Below are 20048 nucleotides of genomic sequence, written 5' to 3' on the forward strand. Positions count from 1 at the left end.
CTGTGGAGCAACTAAGCCCGTGTGTCACAACTACTGAGCCTGTGCTCTACAGCCCGTGAGCCACAACTACTGAACCCACGTGCCACAACTACTGAAGCCCGCTCACCTAGAGCCTATGCTCCACAACAAGAGAAGCCACCGCAATAAGAAGCCCGCGCACCGCAACGAAGAGTAGCCCCCGCTCACCGCAACTAGAGAAAGCCCACGCACAGCAACAAAGACCCAATGCAGCCAAAAAATAAATAAATAAATTTATTTATTTTAAAAAAAAAAGGTCCACATCAAAAAAATCTTTTAAAAAATTAAGTTATATTCATATCTGATCCTTACTATGTAATCAATGCTTCTTAGCTCTCTCTAAAGGGTCCCAGAAAATCTCCCCAGAGAATAAGGGCAGGAGTTGACCCCTCTTTCCTGCTCAGTCAGTGTCATTGAATTAAACGGGAACAATATATAAAAAGATTGAGGGCTTCTCTGGCGGTCCAGTGGTAAGGACTCTGTGCTTCCACTGCAGTGGTTGTGGGTTTGATCCCTGGTAGGGGAAGTAAGATCCCGCATGCCACGTGGCCAAAACAAACAAACAAACAAAAATATGTGGAAAGATTTAGAGAGAAAGAAGAGCACAAGTTTTGGCAGAAAATACCAAGTAATACCAAATACCAGATATCAGTGCTGCGCAGGTATGAAGTGTGAGGTAGGGATGAGGGGTGGGAAGGGGGAGGGCAGGTGGGCAGTGGTGGAAGATGGTCTGGACAGGTGAGCGGGGCCTACCTGTCATGTAGCCCCCTAGGTACTGGGCTGGGACAGAACATAAGGCCTTGTGTGCCAAGCTGAAGACTAGAGATTTCACTCTGGAACCTCTGGGAAGCTTGTGCAGGGGAACAAGGAAAGAGGTGACAAGGTAGGATTGGCATTTTCGGGTCCTAGACACCAGACAGAGCGTCAATTGGGGTGGGAAGAGAACACAGGCAAGGAAACCCCTTAGGAGTTGGTGAGAGGCGACCTCCTCTTAGAGGGAAAATAAAGATGTGGTTATTTGACCTTCAAGGCAGTTTTAAGGAAAATAGTCTTAAATTAAAACACATCTGGTAAATTGATGATTTGCTGCTTTGCAGAATTTAAAATCATGACGTGTGTATTCCTTCCTCTCCGTGTTAAAATGTCACCATATCTTAATCCATTCTCTTTTCTCCCATTTGTGTCTCTGAGTAACTCTACACACCCCTCACCCCAGCCCTCTTGCTGGTCCTTCCTTCTCCCCTGGCTCCCCTTTGTCTGTAAATGCAAATGCTCTCAGCCACCTGGGGCTGAGTTTTTTTTCTTCTGGAGCTTTCTGGAGCCACCTGAGCCCAGCACCCTACCCCTCGCCCACCAGCCCGCCCCGCTCCCCCTGCCCAATGTCACCAAAGAACAAGCGGTACTCAGAGCCTCACCACCCATGCAGCCTGGCCTTGACCCTCCAGGATCCGGCCTGCAGGGGCCCTGACTCTTGCAGGATGAAGCTCGTACACAAACTGCACATCCCAGCACAGTGCCAGAGCAAACAGAGAGCCACGGGGGAAGGAGGCAGGTGATGACCTGAGCTGAGGGAGACCTGAGCTGGTGCGTGACCTGTGCCTTGAAAGACATGCCACCTCCTTCTCGTAAGTGACAAAAAATCTAATTCAAGATAATTGAAGCAAAAAAGGGACTTGACCGTCCCCAGTGGCGGAGAAGACCACGGCTGAGGCCAGGGCTCAGCTGGTGCCTCCAGGGCACATCTTCCCACCCTTCACCTCCTGTGGGAAGTTGTTCTCAGATAGGTTTTTCCAAGTCCTGGAATGAATGGCCAGGCAGCCTTGGAGTCGATGGTCCCAGAGTCCCTCTCCAGGGGTCCACATCAACCCTGAAAAAGGCTGACTGCACAGCTTGGGTCACCCACCCTCTCCCCAGCTTCCAAAAAAGGACAGCCTGTGACCCTGAAAGAATAATCAGCCAGTATGAAAGGATTTTAACCAACGATGACAGGGAAGCAATGGTGAGATGGAGATGATGACTGACAGGTCATATTTTGGGGAGAACACATGTTCCTGTGTGCAGGGAGGAAGGTATGAAAAGACATTGTAGATAAAAAAGAAGCTGGGGGGCTTCCCTGGTGGCGCAGTGGTTAGGAATCTGCCTGCCAATGCAGGGGACACGGGTTCGAGCCCTGGTCCAGGAAGATCCCACATGCCGCAGAGCAACTAAGCCCGCGTGCCACAACTACTGAGCCCGTGAGCCACAACTACTGAAGCCTGCACGCCTAGAGCCCGTGCTCCACAACAAGAGAAGCCACAGCAGTGAGAAGCCCGTGCACCACAACGAAGAGTAGCCCCCGCTCGACACAACTAGAGAAAGCCCGCGTGCAGCAACGAAGAGCAAATGCAGCCAAAAATATAAATAAATAAATTAATTTTAAAAAAAAGAAAAAGGCTGTGATAAAACATGGAGTAGGGAGTTCCTGCAGGTGCAAGGAATCACTAGTCATGGTGGTGACCCTCCTTGACTCATCTGGGTAGGGTGGGCGTCGCTTCACAGTCAGAGCCTCAGGTAAGTAGGCAAAATAGCGCCCTCCCCAGTAGGAAAAGGGGTAACTACTTCCTGTGGAAAGACAGTGGGTAGGACAGCAGACTCGTGGTCCTGAAGATTCCTGGTGAAGGATGGTTGGGCAGGGGGAGTATCAGCATAGTTTCTAGTGATAAATCCTCCAAGCCTGGCAGGACAGCCATGCTAGCTGTTAAAATATTAAAATACTTGTATGTCAGTTGATAAATAGTCAATACCCTAACACTCCCTCTCAGGGCCACTCCTCTTCATCTTGAACCTCAGGACCCTGAGACCAGCCCATGTTCCAGCAACTACTGCATGGAGTCTGAGCCCTGGGGGGCTTCCAGAACCTTCTGCCTCCTTCCCTGGCCCACATCCTCTGTGCCGACTGGCTGATGCCTGCGCCATATTGATTACTGAGTGCTTTGGGTGAGAGCAGACCCCTCGTGGAGAAGCGCCCTCAAACTATTTCCCAAAATCCAGGGAGCTGGAGAGGCTGGACCAGGGAGGAGTTGGGGGGGGGGGTGGGAGCTGCCCTTACAGGGATGGGCCAGTCCCCTCCTGTGAGTTCACTGTGTCCCAGGCAGGCAAACGCCCCAATCTTCGCTATGTCCACTTCCACCAGGAAGTCGCCAGCCAATGTGATGTTGGGAGATCATCAGTATTATCTGTAATCATGTTATTTCCCATCTACCTGCCCTGGGGAGCCGTGACATTTAAGCAGAAGTCACATAAAATGGAAGATGAGCGCTAACTCGATCTGGCCTGGGATTACTCTGTATCCACCCAAATCACGAAGGAGATTAGAGGGCTGCCATCTGACCCAGAAAGTATAAAACCAAAGTGGGCAGTGACTGTATAATCGATTTATAACCATCCTCTTAAGAGATGCTGGATTTTGCAAAAGGCTGAATATTGTAGGAAAAAGCCAACTCTGGCAGGAAGTAAATACATATAAGTGGTTTGTGTTTGCTTGTTCATTTAGCAAACTATTCTGAGTGCATTCTGGCCCCAAAGAAACCTCTTAGACTTTTAATATTCAGTCTAGAAATATAGCCATTCTTTAACACATCCCGTAATTTATTTTGTAATATCAATTGTGCGGTAAATTTTTATTTTAAGAGGGGCATTTAAAAAGCAAGAGAAGGACTTCCCTGGTGGTGCAATGGTTAAGACTCCACCCTCCCAATGCAGGGGTCCCAGGTTCGATCCCTGGTCAGGGAACTAGATCCCACATGCATGCCGCAACTAAGAGTTCACCTGCTACAACTAAGGAGCCCACGTGCCGCAAGAAAGGAGCCGGTGAGCCGCAACTAAGGAGCCCACTTGCCACAACTAAGACCCAGCACAACCAAATAAATAAATAAATATTTTTTAAAAAATAAGCAATTAAAAGGCAAGAGAAAAGACAGTTTGGTGGTTTCTCAATAAGTTAAACATAGAACTACCACATGATCCAGCAATTCCACTTCTAGGTGTGTACCCGAAAGAATTAAAAACAGGCTTTCAAATAATAACTTGCACATGGATGTTCATAGCAGCATTATTTACAACAGACAAAAGGTGAAAACAACCCAGATGTCCTCAAGGGGTGAATGGATGAATGAAATGTCGTCCATCCATACAATTGAATATTATTCAGCCATAAAAAGGCGTGAAGTACTGACACACGCTGCAACAGGGATGAACCTAGGAAACACATGCTCTGTGAAAGAAGCCAGATCAAAAGCCACATATTGCATGATTCCGCTTGTGGGAAATGCCCAGAAGAGGCGAATCTGAATCCATAGATGGAAGGCGGGCGCGGGGCAGGGAGAGATGGGGGAGGACTTAACGGGGCAGGTCTCCTGCCGGGGTGGAAATGCTCTAGAATTAGATCATGGTGATGGTCGCACGACATGGTGAACCTGCTAGACGCCACTGAATTGGAACACTTTAAAACAGTTAAATTGGTGAATTGTGTCATATATACTGTACCACAATTAAAAAAAAAAAAAGGTAAGAGAAGACCACGGGGTTGTGAAGTCCTGAATACCTGGTCTGGTGCCCACAGCTCTGAGAGAGCCTTGGCATCAACTCCCCGCCCCGTCCCCTGCCCCCCTCCGCCCCCCCCCCCCCCCCGCAAAAAGCACCACATCCCCTCCCCCAGAGCGGCAGTCTCTCACTCCCCGTCCCACAAACAGCAGTGCTTTCTCCCCGGTTGGCCTTTTTTTTTTTCTTTTTTTAAGAACGCTCTGATTAGGTTTTGAATCTTCAGTATTTAACTTCTCCAATGACACTGCAAAGACTTTTGCAAAGTATTTATTTCCCTGACACTTTATGTAAAGGAACTGAGGACAGACTACCTCTTCCTTAAAAAAATAAGGCATGGCTCGAGCAAACCAGACATGGTTAGCTCTGTTTTTAAGTGCAAGCCTGTCCTGAGGTCCAAGCCAGAGAAGCTTCAAGTTAAAAAACCGTCTGACGGCCACAGATTATAACCTGAAGGCCGCTGGGCTGACCAGCTCTCACGACCGGGACTCAGGGAATAAGAAAGTAACCCGTCACCAAAACCAACACAGAGTCTCCCTCCTTCTCATGCCAGGGCGTCTGCGCACGTGCGTGCAGAAAATACCAACATCATCGCATTGTTCGCTACCAGGAATAGAAGCAGCTCATTTCTTGTCTGTGGAAAATACGGAAAATTCTTCCACACACACACAAGCACACACATAAAAAGAAAAAAAAAAAAGATACAATTTTAGATTTCCTATGGATTTCTGAGTCAAAAACAACATCTAGGGCTGCTATTTTAAAACCAAATTAGAGAATTTTTTTTACCACAGGAAACCGTCCTAACAATGACACCTTATTTCCTGAAAACGACAAGAAAATTCCACATATTCCCATGTTGACTGTGCCATAGCACAGGGGCTGCAATTCCCACATCAGAGTTGCACAAATGTGTATTTTGCATCTATCATTTGAATCAAAGCATGCTTTATATTCTGGGGTCCTGATATTTTGAGCACTATGTAGAGGGTTGGACAAACTAAAATACAGAAAACATTGACACTTGAGAAAGGTTTATATGATCCAGTTTACTTTGATTTTTACTGAGACGTCACAGTAATTGTAACCGAAAAATTCTCGGGAAACTCCAAGCTAATTCTGTATTATTAATATCGTGTCTGATTATTAATTTCTACAAAACTTCTCTAACAAAGTGTTTACAGAGCCAGGAAACATGGTGTGACCCTCATCCCCTCCCAGCCTAGAAACAGCAGCGAACTGACACAAGACGCAGACTTTTCTGTAGTCACTCAAGTGTTTGGGACTTCTTTTTGTTGTTGTTCTTTTCTGAATACTATAATTTTATTTAATCTTAAAAAACAAATTATTAATAAAAATTAAAAGAATAAAAATAAATAGATAAAAATAAAAACTCAAGAAACCAAATTATGAAAGAAGAATGTATATATGTGTAGAACTGAGTCACTTTGCTGTACAGCAGAAATTAACATTGTTAATCAACTATATTTCAATAAACAATAAATAAAATTATCTTCTTTTACTAATTCTTAAAAATTAAGGAATATTTAATTTTTCTTCTAAAGCCTTCTAGGGCTGGCCTATATTAGTTTGTTTGTTTGTTTGTTTTAATTGAAGTATAGTCGATTGACAATGTTTCAGGTGTACCGCAAAGTGATTCAGTTTTATATATATTCTTTTTCGGATTCTTTTCCATGACGTTATTGCAAGATACTGACTATAGTTCCCTGTGCTATACAGTAGGTCCTTGTTTATCTATTTTATATTTAGTGGTGTGGATCTGTTAATCTCAAATTCCCAATTTATCCCTCCTCCCTGTTTGGGGCTTAAGCTAAAATGGAAAGAACGAGGCCCGAGGCAGCATTACCCAGGAGCACCTGTCCTGTCCCCTGAGGTGGGCAGGGACGTGGCTGAGTCTGGTCCCCGCTGTGTACAGCATCCCCTGTCCCTGCCCGAGGGCCACGGGAGTCTCTGTCAAGAATCCTGCCTGGCTTTGCCGGCCTCCACATTCCCCATCCTTATCTGACCACTCCCCCTTTTCTAGAAATGTGATTAACATTCCACAGACACCTCGGGCATTGCTGGGCTGGTCGGTTCTGCTAAAGGTACGGTCCCTGATATTCTGGACAATCAGGGTTCGAGTCGAGAAACATCCTGGGTTGTCGCGATGTTTTAACTTTACAAAGTGATGACAACCCCACCCCAGCAGAAAGCACGTCTGTCAGTCCTTCCGTCCTTCCACCAGTTTCTGGCCTGTTAGGACTTTCAAGTCCCTTTGGTAGATGATGGTCAGCCTGAGCGACCAATTTTCTCCTTGGCATGTACCTGAGGGCGTGACCAAAAATGCCATTACAGAAAAAAGAGCCACAGTTTCTACCCACACAGCTTTCGGGTCACGGGATATGCCCACATGCTCGGCCTGTCCCCACGAGATCAAACCGCCTGTGTTCAAATTCCAGGCTCCCTGTTTCACAGCCATGTTCCCTTGGGCCAATTCCTTCACCTCTCTGAGCCTCAGTTTTGTCACCTGTAAAATAGGAGAACAATAAAAGTACCTACCATTTAAAGAAAAGATTTTAATGAAAAGATTAAAAATGGCAGTGCCTGTAAAAGCACTGAGGGTGCTTGTCCTGGGCACCTAGCTGACTGCTCTTATTTCTTGTTCCTCCAAGCTCCTCCTTAGCTAGTGTAGTTTTAACAGCTGGGACGGGGGACAGGAAATGGAAACCGTGGCGGAAGAGGAAAAAGGGGCCTCTGCGGCTCTTTCAGATGTATTTACAACCCCAGGTGGAGACAGAGAGGCACAGGCAGAGAGCAGGGCTTCTGAGCCTCGCCAAGTGACAGGTGAGCCCAAACTGAGAAGGATTAGAAAATCCTCCTCTCAGGAGCAGAGCCTGCCCACCCGCTTCAGGGCCGATCCTGCCCAAGGTGTAGGGTCAACCCCATGGATGCACGAGCCTTCTTCCCATCGACAGCGACCGCATGCCCCCTTGACAGAGAGGTGTAGGGCTGAGGGATTAACACAGATTCACTGTTCAGCCACTGGGGCCCCTTGTCCCCAACACTCTGGACACCCCTCCACCAGCTTAGGGGGACAGTCAGAGCTGAGCCCCTTGACCTATTTGGTGGAAGAAGTAGATGCTCAATAAATATTTGTTGAATAAATAAATGTTTGAGTGAAGTGGAGTCAAATGCGCACATGAATAGTTGAAGATCAGGAAGCAGAGAGGCTTATCAGTGTCCAAGCAACTTCTGTCCATCCTGGAGGACAGGGGTGGGCAAACTTTTTCTGTAAAGAGCCAGAGAGTCAATATTCTAGACTTGGCCGTCCAAACAGGCTCCCTGCAACAAGTCGAGTCTGCAGTGTTGCAGGAAAGCAGCCGGAGACAACGTGTACATGTGCGTGTGGCTGTCCTCCAATAAAGCTTTGTCTGGACGCAGAAATGGGAAGTGTGTATCATTTGCACATGTCGCAAATTCTTCTTTTAATTTTTTCCAACCCTTTAAAAATGTAAACACCACTTTTAGTTCGCAGGCTCCATAAAAACAGGTGATGGCGGATCCGACCCTTGAGCTGTAGTCGCCAGCCCCTGCTTTAAGGAAACACAAGAGCCGAGTAGGTGAGGAACTACGGAGGTGACAAAAGTCTTCTTCCTTGGTGGCCACACTACCTCTTCCTCTGTGTCTTCTCCTCTGTCTCAAATCTCCCTCTGCCAAGGACACTGGTCATTGGATTTCAAACCCACCTGAATAATCTCCTCATCTCAAGGCCCTTAACTTAATTATATCAGCAAAGACCCTTTTTCCAAATAAGGTAACAGTCACAGGTTTAGATAATTCCTGAATTATCTTTACTTGATTATACAGTCACAGGCCACCAACAAATAAATGTAGATCTACTGGAAAACCACCGCTGGAACAGTTGACTCGGGCAAGGATCAGCTTAGATGCTAAAGCCATGGGGTGAAAGGTCCCCGGAAGAAAGGATAATCACACAAGCTCTAGGAATCATCCAACAGATTACTTATTAGTTACAAAGGAGACCGCTACTACCTGGCCAGCGAAGAAGCCTGGTGGGCACCTCTGGGCCAGGTGACCAGGTCTTGCACTGACATCACCTGATGTGATGCTCAGAGAGGACCCACATCACCCGTGTAGGATGTCGACTGTCCCCCTGACTCTACCCACGAGGACCTGGCCGCAGCCAGATCAACGCATATTCTGCAGAATAACTGATCTGGATTTTTCAAAAATGTCAATATCCGAAGTCCAAAATAAAGGCAGGGGAGGGGTGTTCTCGATTAAAGGAGACTAAAGGCATGGCAACCAGATGCAATGCCTAAACTTCAGTTACATCCTGGATTTTTTTTTTTAAGCCATGAAGAGCATGAACAGGAAAATTGGGGGAAATGAATATAGACTGTATACTCCATCATAGTATTGATTGTATCAATGTTAGAGTCTTTAGTGGGATGATTGTATTATGGTTATGTGGAAAATGATGCTTATTTTTAGGAGTTACTAAAATGTAAGTGTCATGATGTCTGCATCTCACTTTCAAATGGTTTAGAAAAGAGAGATTCAGAGACAGCACAGGGAACTCCACTCAGTACTCTGTAATGACCTATATGGGAAAAGAATCTAAAAAAGAGTGGATATATGTATATGTATAACTGATTCACTTTGCTGTACAGCAGAAACGAACACAACATTGTAAATCAACTATACTCCAATAAAAATTAATTACAAAAAAAAAAAAAAAGGTAACGTGCCAAAATGTTAACAATTGCTCAGTCTAGATAAAAAGAATACTGACGTTCATTGTATTATTCGTTCAACTTTTCTCTAGATTTGAAATTTTTCACAGTAACAAGTGGGGTACAACTTAAGCTAATACAATGTTATATGTTAACTATAGCTCAATAAAACTGGGGGCAGGGGGAGGGATAATGAAGGGTATCAGAAAAATGACCCCAGGGCCATTCTTAAATATCAGAAACAAACTAAAAAGAGAATTTTTGAAAAACATCTGAATGATGGAAGCCTTGTTTGCCAAAGCTTCATGTAATAAAAAGAGAAAATGGGGGCTTCCCTGGTGGCGCAGTGGTTGGGAATCTGCCTGCCAATGCAGGGGACACGGGTTCGAGCCCTGGTCTGGGAAGATCCCACATGCCGCGGAGCAACTGGGCCCGTGAGCCACAATTACTGAGCCTGCGCGTCCGGAGCCCGTGCTCCGCAACAAGAGAGGCCGCGACAGTGAGAGGCCCGCGTACGGCGATGAAGAGTGGCCCCCGCTTGCCGCAACTAGAGAAAGCCCTCGCACAGAAACGAAGACCCAACACAGCCAAAAGTTAATTAATTAATTAATTAATTTTTTTTAAAACAAAAGAGAGAAAATGGGTTGAAAGGGTCTGCATATATAGCAGTGGGCTGGCCACAAACTATGGTGGAGACGGAATAGCCTCTAGCCAAGGACGGCCATTTCTAGTCCTTGCCTTGCTATGTGAGACCCGGAACCTTAGTGTTCCAGGCCTTGGTTTTTTTCACATTTGTAATGATAGAGTCACGCTAGGTGTGCTCTAAGTTCTGTTCTGTGCACAAAATTACATGGTGTAGGTAAACAAAAGGGAGACTGCTTCTGGCCTGGCCTATACACTATGCAATGCACGCAACGCTAGAAGACATGAAACCATGGCTATATTCTGTTGCGAAATACGAAAAACAAGAAAAAAATACCAAGTTGGGGGAGGCATGAAGTCACAGCACATGAGTATCATTTCTTTATCAGGGAGCTTCACCATGACTTGAAAACAGATGCTGCTGTACTCGATCCCCTTTCTACTTTACCCACGCTGCCCTCTCCCAGCTGCCAAAGCCACCCCGATACCCTCCCACCCCAAGTACCCTTCCCTCGGCAACAGAAACACAGAGAACATTCACACCGGATGTGCCCAACCAGGCCCGCCGGTCACTTTTCTCAAAAACATCGTAGTTCTGCAAATCATTTTGTTCATATAAACCACTGGTTCTCAACCTTAGCTGAGCCTCAGAATCCCCCTGGGAGCTTCTGGAAATGCAGACACCCCAGAGCCAACGGTGAAGATTCCAACTTACTTGGTCTGGGGCTGTGCTAATGTGTCTGCACGTAAATGTTTAAAGATGTAAAGATAAATCTGAAGAGCTGCCACGACGTGAGCCCCAGAACAAACATCCCCTCCTGAGTTTCTGTCTGTTTATCCACTTTTTTCTGGCTAAGAGTTACCATTTTACAGTTAAGAAATTCTAAAATTGAGGGACATTTCCGTGGTTGCTTTACCACACTTGATCACCTGTACTCTATACAAACCTGGACATAAATCTTGTTGTAAGAGGTAGTAGAATTAAATCAGACATATATATTTAATAGAAGGAATACCAGTCATTTACAAAAATCCATCATACAAAATATTCAATTGCCAACCAATTCAGGAAAAAAAATACTGAAGTATCTGAGAAAAAAATGAATTACCATGTTTTCCTCTTTCCATTATTACAAGATAAGTTGAGTCAGAGAGCTGTGGGTTGCAGGCAGACGAGCTCTGGGGTCTGAGGGTACCAGGTACCTGTCTATGGTCTGGCAACTGCTTAGGCCCTGGGTACCTTCATTGGAAAAATAGGGATAACAAAACCTATCTTTGGTGATAATCAGAATGACATATACTGACAAGTGTTGGCGAGGATGTGAACAAATCAGAATTCTTAGACAGCTGATGGGAATGTAAAACAGTGTGGTCACTTCGGAAAATAGTCTGGCAGTTCCTCAAAAGAAGAGAGTTAACGTATGACCCAGCAATTCCTTTCCTGGGGATCCATCCAAGAGACGTGAAAACACACATCCACACAGAAACTTGGACACAAATGTTCACAGCAGCATTATTTATAATAGCCCTAAAGTGGAAACAGCTCAGATGTCCACCCACTGATGAATGGATAAATAAAATGTGCTATATACGTGCAATGGAATATTATTTGGCCATAAAAAGTATGGGGTACTGATACTTGCTATGACATGGATGAACATTCAAATTGTGTTATGTGAAAGATGTCAGTCACAAAAGACCACATACTGTATGATCCCATTTATATGAAATGTCCAGAATAGGCACGAGTGGTTGCCTCGGGTTGGGTGACTTGTGAAGAAACGGAGACAGGCTGCTGATGGGTGGGTACAGAGTTCCTTGGTGGGGTAATAAATGTGTTCTCAAATTGATTGTGGCGATGGTTGCACAATCCTGTGAATATACTACAAACCACTGAGTTGTACACCTTAAATGGGTGAATTACAATGGATGTGAATTATGTCTCAATAAAATTTATTTTTTAAAATAAACTTATCTTGCGTCATGCTTGTAAACTTTAGATAATTTATGTAAAGTGCCTGGCACAGTACCTGCTAAGTAACTGAAATTCAGTAAATGGTGTTAGTATTAGTGGTTATTAATTATGAAATGCAGGTCCACCAGGAAGTGACACGGAATAAATGTGGATCTTGGATGAGCCAATGTTTGCCAAGCTCACTTGATTGTAGTGTTAAACAAGGTTTTGGTTTTTTTTTTTTTGGACACAACTCACAGCATGTGGGATCCTAGTTCCCCGACCAGGGATTGAACCCACGTCCCCTGCATTGGAAGGGCAGAGTCTTAACCCCTGGACTGCCAGGGAAGTCTCCTTAAACAAGGTATTCCTTATAGTGATTCCTAAATTGTGCTGTACTTTTTCACATGTGTTCTTGTACTAGACAATCAACTCCTAAAGAACAACATCCATGTTCACTCATCTGCAAATCCCTGCACCAGGAATAGGATCTTACGGAAATAACATAAAACATGTACAATAGATACTCTTGAGCTGTTTTAAAAAACATGGAAGGGCTTCCCTGGTGGCGCAGTGGTTAAGAGTCCACCTGCCAATGCAGGGGACACGGGTTCGAGCCCTGGTCCGGGAAGATCCCACACACCATGGAGCAACTAAGCCCGTGTGCCACAACTACCGAGCCTGTGCTCTACAGCCCGCGAGCCACAACTACTGAGCCCACGCGCCATAACAACTGAAGCCCACGCACCATGACTACTGAAGCCCACGTGCCTAGAGCCCATGCTCCGCAACAAGAGAAACCACCGCAATGAGAAGCCTCTGCACCGCAACGAAGAGTAGCCCCCACTGTCCGCAACTAGAGAAAGCGCGCGCGCAGCAACAAATACCCAACGCAGCCAAAAATAAATAAAATAAATAAATAAATTTATAAAAAAAAAAAGAACCCATGTTAAAAATCTAGGCTCCAAAGGAAGGAGGGAAGGGAAGGAGGGGGGAAGGGGAGGGGGAGGGAGGAGGAGGGGGGAGGGGAGGGAGGGGGAGGGGAGGGAGGGGGAGGGGAGGGGGAGGGGAGGGGGAGGGGAGGGGAGGGGAGGGAGGGAGGGAGGAACGGGGGAAGGGATTTTAAAAAAAGCCGAGGCTCCATTGCATAACCTGCAAAACTTCATCAGTGCGTGTTTCCAGGACCGTCCTCAAGTCTCTCCCTCCCCGACACCGACTGAGCTCCTGGAGGTGGGAGCTTTGCCTGATTCATCTTCGTGTCACACAGGCTGATGTGTCAGCGTTAGTGGGATAGCTGGACACTCGCGTGCGAAAATGATAAACACCGTCCACCTGACTCCTTATTTCAGCCACTGTTTTGTAATCCAAATCCAGCTTGCTTATCTGTAAAATCGTCAAGTTAGGCAGCTTGAATTGTAACCCCACCAATGGAAAGCAAACAACTTTAGAAAAATGAAGTAATTCTAGTCGGTAGATGTTTTCCTGAGAAATGACAATGAAGCATGAAGATGTGGAGAGTCTTTGTGCAGGAGGTATTCTTAAAATGCAAACCAAACCTCTGTAGCTTTCTATGCACCCCCAGGCAATAGCCCAATAATACTAGGCTCTGGTCGTCTGTTGTAATTCATTCAACCCTACATTGAATTCAGTATTCTTCAAGAGCTCCCTTTTCCAAAACTGCATTTGAGGTACTGATGTTGACATTTTATTAACAGCTCTGCAATAGCTGAGCTCTACATAACACTGACATCAAAGATCCAAAAATAAGATGACCTGGAAAGAGAAAGTCGGTGTTTTCTACGCATGCTTTGACCCTATTTGCAAAATAAATATAATACGTATACATGTGTATGAGTGGCCAATAATTTATCCAAAAATCCAGATTTCTGTTAAGTGCCTAATATCTATCAGATACTGCGGAATTCCATTACCAGTGAGGTAGTTTGTAAAAATGACCACAAATTCTTTTCCCTACATCCATATTCTTGCAGTCATAGCAAGGTCCTTCCCATCAAAAGGCAGAGAGTCTCTTTCCCCGACCCTTGCATCTCTGTTGGTCCTGTGACTTGTGAAGCAAATGTGATGCAAACAGTGGCTTTAATCCCCTTCACTCCTGGGGGGGCGGGGGGTGGTGGTTACTGCACCTGGGGCCCTAACACCACCATGTGAATGAGCCCAAGCTAGCCTTCTGGAGGAGAGACACATGCCTATTGCCAGGCACATCAGCAGGGCCCTCCTGGGTTATCTGGCCACCATCTAACCCACTGCTGGCTCTAGATCAGCCGCCCGCCCAGAAGAAATCAGCTGAGTTGCCCAGACCAGAACAGTCTGACCGCAGAATCACAAGCTAGAGACTTGGTTGTTTGAAGCCACTAAACTGGGGAAGAGGGGGAGAGATTGTGTTCCTAGCAAAAGCTATCTGATTACAATGGGGCAATAGTTTAACAATTCAGAACACTATATTGAAACGAATTCTGACTCATGGACTTAAGGCGGTACGTTCTTATAACGTCAGAGATGCAAAGTCTCAAGCCCACTTGCTCCGTGTGGCAGACAGAGCAGCTATCCTACTAAGCACACGGAAGCTCGGGGACAACACCGCGTTTCCCAACCATCTGTCAAGTCCACAGGAACACGAAGACTATTGAGTGAGTCAGGCTCCGCCCTCAAAATCCTTACTCGGGGGAAATGGGAAAGCACAATAGGAATCACATGAGGAGAATACAATCTGGTCATCGCTGGAGGTGGTGGGCAGCAGAGGGGAAGAGAAGGGACTAAGACCTCCCGGTCCTGACACCCCGGAGTTAGCCGAGAAACTGGGGTGGGAGTTTACACGACAGATTAGCAGAGAGACCTAGCCGGGATCCCATTCTTTACAACTTCAAGTCGTTCCTGGGACTGGAACCCAGGAGGCAAACAGAGAAAGCAGCAGGGTGAGCGGAGGTGAGGTTCAGAGGGGAGGGGATGGCGATCACGGCGCATGGATACGTCACGCTAAGAAACCTGCATTGCGTTCCCAAGGTAAAGGGGAGCCACTGACAACTTTTAAGGTGGGGAGAGGACAGGACAAGTTCCAGTGAGAACAGCGAGAGGGAAATCAGCTGAAGGCAGGGGGACCACGTGGAGGTGCAGCCCCACTGACAGACCGGGCAGGGGATGCCTTCAAATAGGGGCACCTCCTCGAGGCTGGAGGATGGAGACCAACGCCAAACTTAGGCACAAAGCCGGGTGGGGTGAATCAGGAGGGTAAAGACATCATCAAGGGTGACCTATGAGGTCAGTGATGTCATGGGAGCAGGTTGGAGGTCAGAGCTGTTAGGTGAGTGTGGACAGACTCAGTTTGGTGTCCATGGAAACCCCAAGTGGAATCCGCACTGGTGACACGATGGCTGCCCTGGAGCTGGGTAGAGAGAGGGAAGCTACAGATGCAGACCTGGGGAGACGGACCCAGAGACGTCCCCTTGGGAAAGCAGCTTTCGGCTCTGAGTCCGCATCTGTGAAAGGAAGATATAAATCCTTATGCAACAGGGGTGTGGTGATAATTATGTGTAATATTGTTAAACAAAATGCTTGGTGCATGACAGGCACTCAACACAGGCTGCCTGATCATCAAGGAAAATCAGGAAGAGAATGGATCAGTGCAAAGGCCCAGGAGGGGCGGGGGTTTGGGGGGCTCCAGTATTTAAGAAATGGACTAAGGAGCAGACACAGGACACCAAGAGGAAAAAAGTAAATAAGCAAAATAAACAGAACAAAATCCAATAGCAGGTAGCCAACCCTCCAAAAAGCTGCTGACTCAGGCTTCTACAGAAGTTTATATACATTGACCCAATAATTCCCCCTCTAAGCATCTAGCCTAAGAAATAGTAAATGTTTTAAAAATTAAGAAATATCTGGGTCTTCCCTGGTGGTCCAGTGGTTAAGAATCTGCCTTCCAACGCAGGGGACGTGGGTTCCATCTCTGGTCGGGGAACTAAGATCCCACATGCCGCAGAGCAACTAAGCCCATGTGCTACAACTACTGAGCCCACGCGCCTCCACTAGAGAGAAGCCTGCACGCCACGAAGAAGAGCCCGTGCGCCACAACTAAGACCCAATGCAGCCAAATAATAAAATAAAATGAAAAAATTAAGACAAATCCTTGGATATAATGCTGAGCCTTAAATAAACGTGGAGAACATCGACAGCCGAGTTATCTAAATTGTGGTAAATTCACAGGATTTATTTTCCAACTGGGGTGGCAGCTCAGAGCTGGGAGAGGGATAAGAATGTTCCCAGACTAGAACAAACTACGTCAGCTATTAACGGAGATCAGATCATATTATATGAGAATTTCTGATTTTTGTCAACATCCTTAATTTGTGACAATAAATATGTATTATGCACCTATATACACCCCAAACCTCCACCTGAAAAATAAAGAAAGAAAGAAAAGGCATGGTAAAGCAATTATACTCCAATAAAGATGTTAAATAAATAAATAAATAAAAGGAATTACAGAATATTTTACGGGGTGGGGGCGGGGAGGGAAGAAGTACTCACCTTGCTTTCCATTTCACCCACAATATGACCTCTCCCTCCCTTTCTATGGTTGTTTCTGATGATTCCATAATCTTCCTCCAGCCAAGCTGGGCATGTCGGCTCCCTGGAGCTTTCCTACTTCCACTGTCTGCCCCACCCCCCACCCCCAGACGTCCCCCTCTGCCTGGAATCGTGCCTCCCAGAGACTAACACCCCACCCCAACTGGGTATTAGTTGGGGGGGGGGTGGGTAATAGTCCTATTTGATAGAGAGGACTGTCTATCCAAACACCACCCAACCCACCAGCCCCACCCAGCCTTTACCTGTAATCGCTGTCTCATCAGTGACTATGGCTTTGTGTTTCCCTGAAGGCATGACTATTTCATTTCAGGCCAAAACTACTCACCCCGAGGTCATTCCTACAGACCAGCTCTGGGGCGTCTAAACACTCTGAAATCATTGCAAAATCGTGTGCGTGCACACCTGTGCATTTTTCTGGGAAAGAGGACCCACGATTTCACCAGATTCTCAAATCTTCCATGACCCAGAAGAGGGTAAGACACACCGTTTAATTCTCATTTGGTCCTTCCGTCCTACCCACTCCAGGGCAACCTCCAGGATTTACCCGGCGTGGCGTCTCCCTGATGTTTGGAGAAGAGCCTCACCGCGCACAGGCACTGGACTGTGGAATCCTCGGCACACGCTGGCCCTAACCCCGTGGAAAGGGGAAAGTTTTAAGAAGGAAGGGGGAAAAGAAAACCTTAGCTCCTCCAGTTTAAAGATCCTATCACAGCTCAAACGAGAACAAAAGCGAAAGTGAAATTATTGCATTTTTCTTTCAAATGTGAGCCAAGCCGAGCCTCCAGCAAGGCTGGGACTGGAGAGCAGGCCTCCCAGTCAGCCCCTGACTCACTTCTGTCTTGAGTAACCATCCTCACACGCTCACTGAACCTCATTTCCTATTTGTGCAACACGGAAAATAGCTCTTGCCCCTTAGCTACCGAATGAGGAGGGTGTAAGGACAGCAGAAGACACACGGAATGCCTCTTGGACACTCCATCAGGCGGTGTCTTCACTAATCCTCTCATCAGAGAGCCTGTGGTTGCAGAGACAGCTGAGTGCTTGTTTCCATGTCCTGCGGGGCTGCCTTCTTGCAGGTCTAAAATATTTCCAAATGTGCTCAAATTTAGCAATGGTGGTAAGAGAACCCGGGGCCGAAATGCACTCTGACCACACTCCAGCGCAGCGTTTCTCAATCATCTTAAACCCACGTTCCCATTTGATAAGGATTAGGAACCTCGCTCCCTTTTTACATTTTGTTATGAAAATAAGGGTTTGGGCTTTTCCCTTTTTTAAAAGCACACAATTACTCGGCAGCAAGAAGGAATGAACTGGTGATTTACAACAGCCCGGCTGAATCTCAGACGTGTTACAGCGAGTGCAAGAAGCCAGGCCAGAAAGAGGATGTGGGTTGTGAGTCCATCACATAAAACTCTAGAAAAGCAGACAGGTCTCCACGACGGCAAGTGGATGAGCAAGTGCTGGGGATGGGAGGCCGGAGGGGCTGCAGGACACTCTGTGGGGGGAGGCGTGATGGAGGCATTCCTTACCTTGACTGTGATGTTTTCACGGTGGATACCTACGTCAGAACTTACCACGTATGTTTATTGATTGCACGTGAATTACAAGTCAGTGATGCTGTTCTGAAAAATTTTATTTTGACACTGAATTTCTCCAAGAAAAGTGAGCACTGTCTGCCCTACCCCATTAAAAATGGTTCTAAAAGTGAGCTTAGGACTTCCCTGGTGGCACAATGGTTAAGAATCCGTCTGCCAATGCAGGGGACACGGGTTCGAGCCCTGGTCTGGGAAGATCCCACATGCCACGGAGCAACTAAGCTCGTGAGCCACGACTACTGAGCCCACGTGCCACAACTACTGAAGCCCGCGCGCCTAGAGCCCGTGCTCCACAACAAGAGAAGCCACTGCAATGAGAAACCCGTGCAACGCAACGAAGACCCAAAGCAGTCAAAAATAAATAAATAAATTTTTTTTAAAAAGTGAGCTTACTGACCCCCTCGGCTGTTTCTGAGTCATCCCGTACGTAGCCTCCGGGACTCAGCACAGTACTCAGCACTTAGCCCCAGTACTCTTCGCTTCCCCAGAGGCCCCGCACCCGATCTGCTCCCTCCCTGGAAACGACCTCCTGCGTCTCTCTCTCCTCGTCACTCCTCCTTCCAGGTGCAGCTCAGAGCTCTCCAGAAGGGGCCCCTGAGGCTGAGCACAGCCCCTCCTCGGGTCCCCGTGGCTCCTGGGTATTTTTCTCACCGCCACTCACCACTTCTTACGACTTTATCTGTTCAGGCTTCTGGTCCCCCCACCCGCCGCCCCAAACTGTACACCTAAAGGGGTTCTTAACCTTTTCTGTGCCCTGGTTTCCTTTGGCAGCCTTGTGAAACCTCCTCAGAATCAAGTAAAGGGAATTCCCTGGCGGTCCAGTGGTTAGGACTCCTCACCCTCACTGCCAAGGGCCTGGGTTCAATCCCTGGTTGGGGAACTGACATCTCACAAGCCGCACGGTTCGGCCAAAAAAAAGGAAAAAAAAGAATCAGGTAAAATACACAGGCATATGCAGAAAGTTGATTACGAAAAAGTTATCAAAACATTAAAATACATAGTTGATGTAATACATAGCATATGTGCCTTTTTATTCAATGCCAAGGTCTAGTGGTAGGTCAGATAACTACCATTATTTCAAAGTAGTGATACGTATGCACAATATTTCAAGAGAACTGCAAACAGCTCTAATGCGATATGAAAATACGTGTGATTTCCTGGTGACAGTCACAGGGACAGCTGATACCACTGTGGTTTTCCATCACCATTCGTCTCTGAAGGAAATACTACATCGCAGCTGGAGTTTGCTGAACGTGTAATCTTTTCTCCATCCAAGTTCACAAAGCCCCTGAATTCCAACCAAGGACAAGGATCCATGGCCGCCTGGATAAGAACTGCTGTTTAGAGAGGCCGTGTACAAATTTATCTTTGTGTTCTCAAGGCTCTTAACACACAGAGGGAACTTAATATCCAGCTACAAAACACTGTAACAATAACAATGACAATACTAAGTATAAATTCAAAAACAAAGATAAGGGACTTCCCTGGTGGTCCAGTGGTTAAGAATCCGCCTCCCAAATGCAGGGGACGCAGGTTCGATCCCTGGTAGGGAAACTAAGATCCCACATGCCGCAGGGCAACTAAGCCGGCGGGCCCTAGAGCCCACACGCCACAACTGGAGAGAAGCCCATGCGCCACAACTAAAGATCCCACGTGCCTCAACTAAGACCGGACGCAAACAAATAAATAAATAAATATTAAAGAAAAAAAAACAAAGATAAATAATTTCCCCTGCTAATAATTGTTACCATTACTACTAGGATGCTTACACCCAAGTAGAGCCTGGAAAACTGTTCACTGACTGCCAAGGGGCTTCAAATACATCTACCTGGAACCACAGTCTTCAATTCTCCAAGCATTAACACAAAACCGTGGAAAGAGAATAGAGGAGATTCAGGGGAT

This window comes from Eschrichtius robustus, chromosome 3 (genome assembly GCF_028021215.1).
Source record: "Eschrichtius robustus isolate mEscRob2 chromosome 3, mEscRob2.pri, whole genome shotgun sequence".
Lineage (NCBI taxonomy): Eukaryota > Metazoa > Chordata > Mammalia > Artiodactyla > Eschrichtiidae > Eschrichtius > Eschrichtius robustus.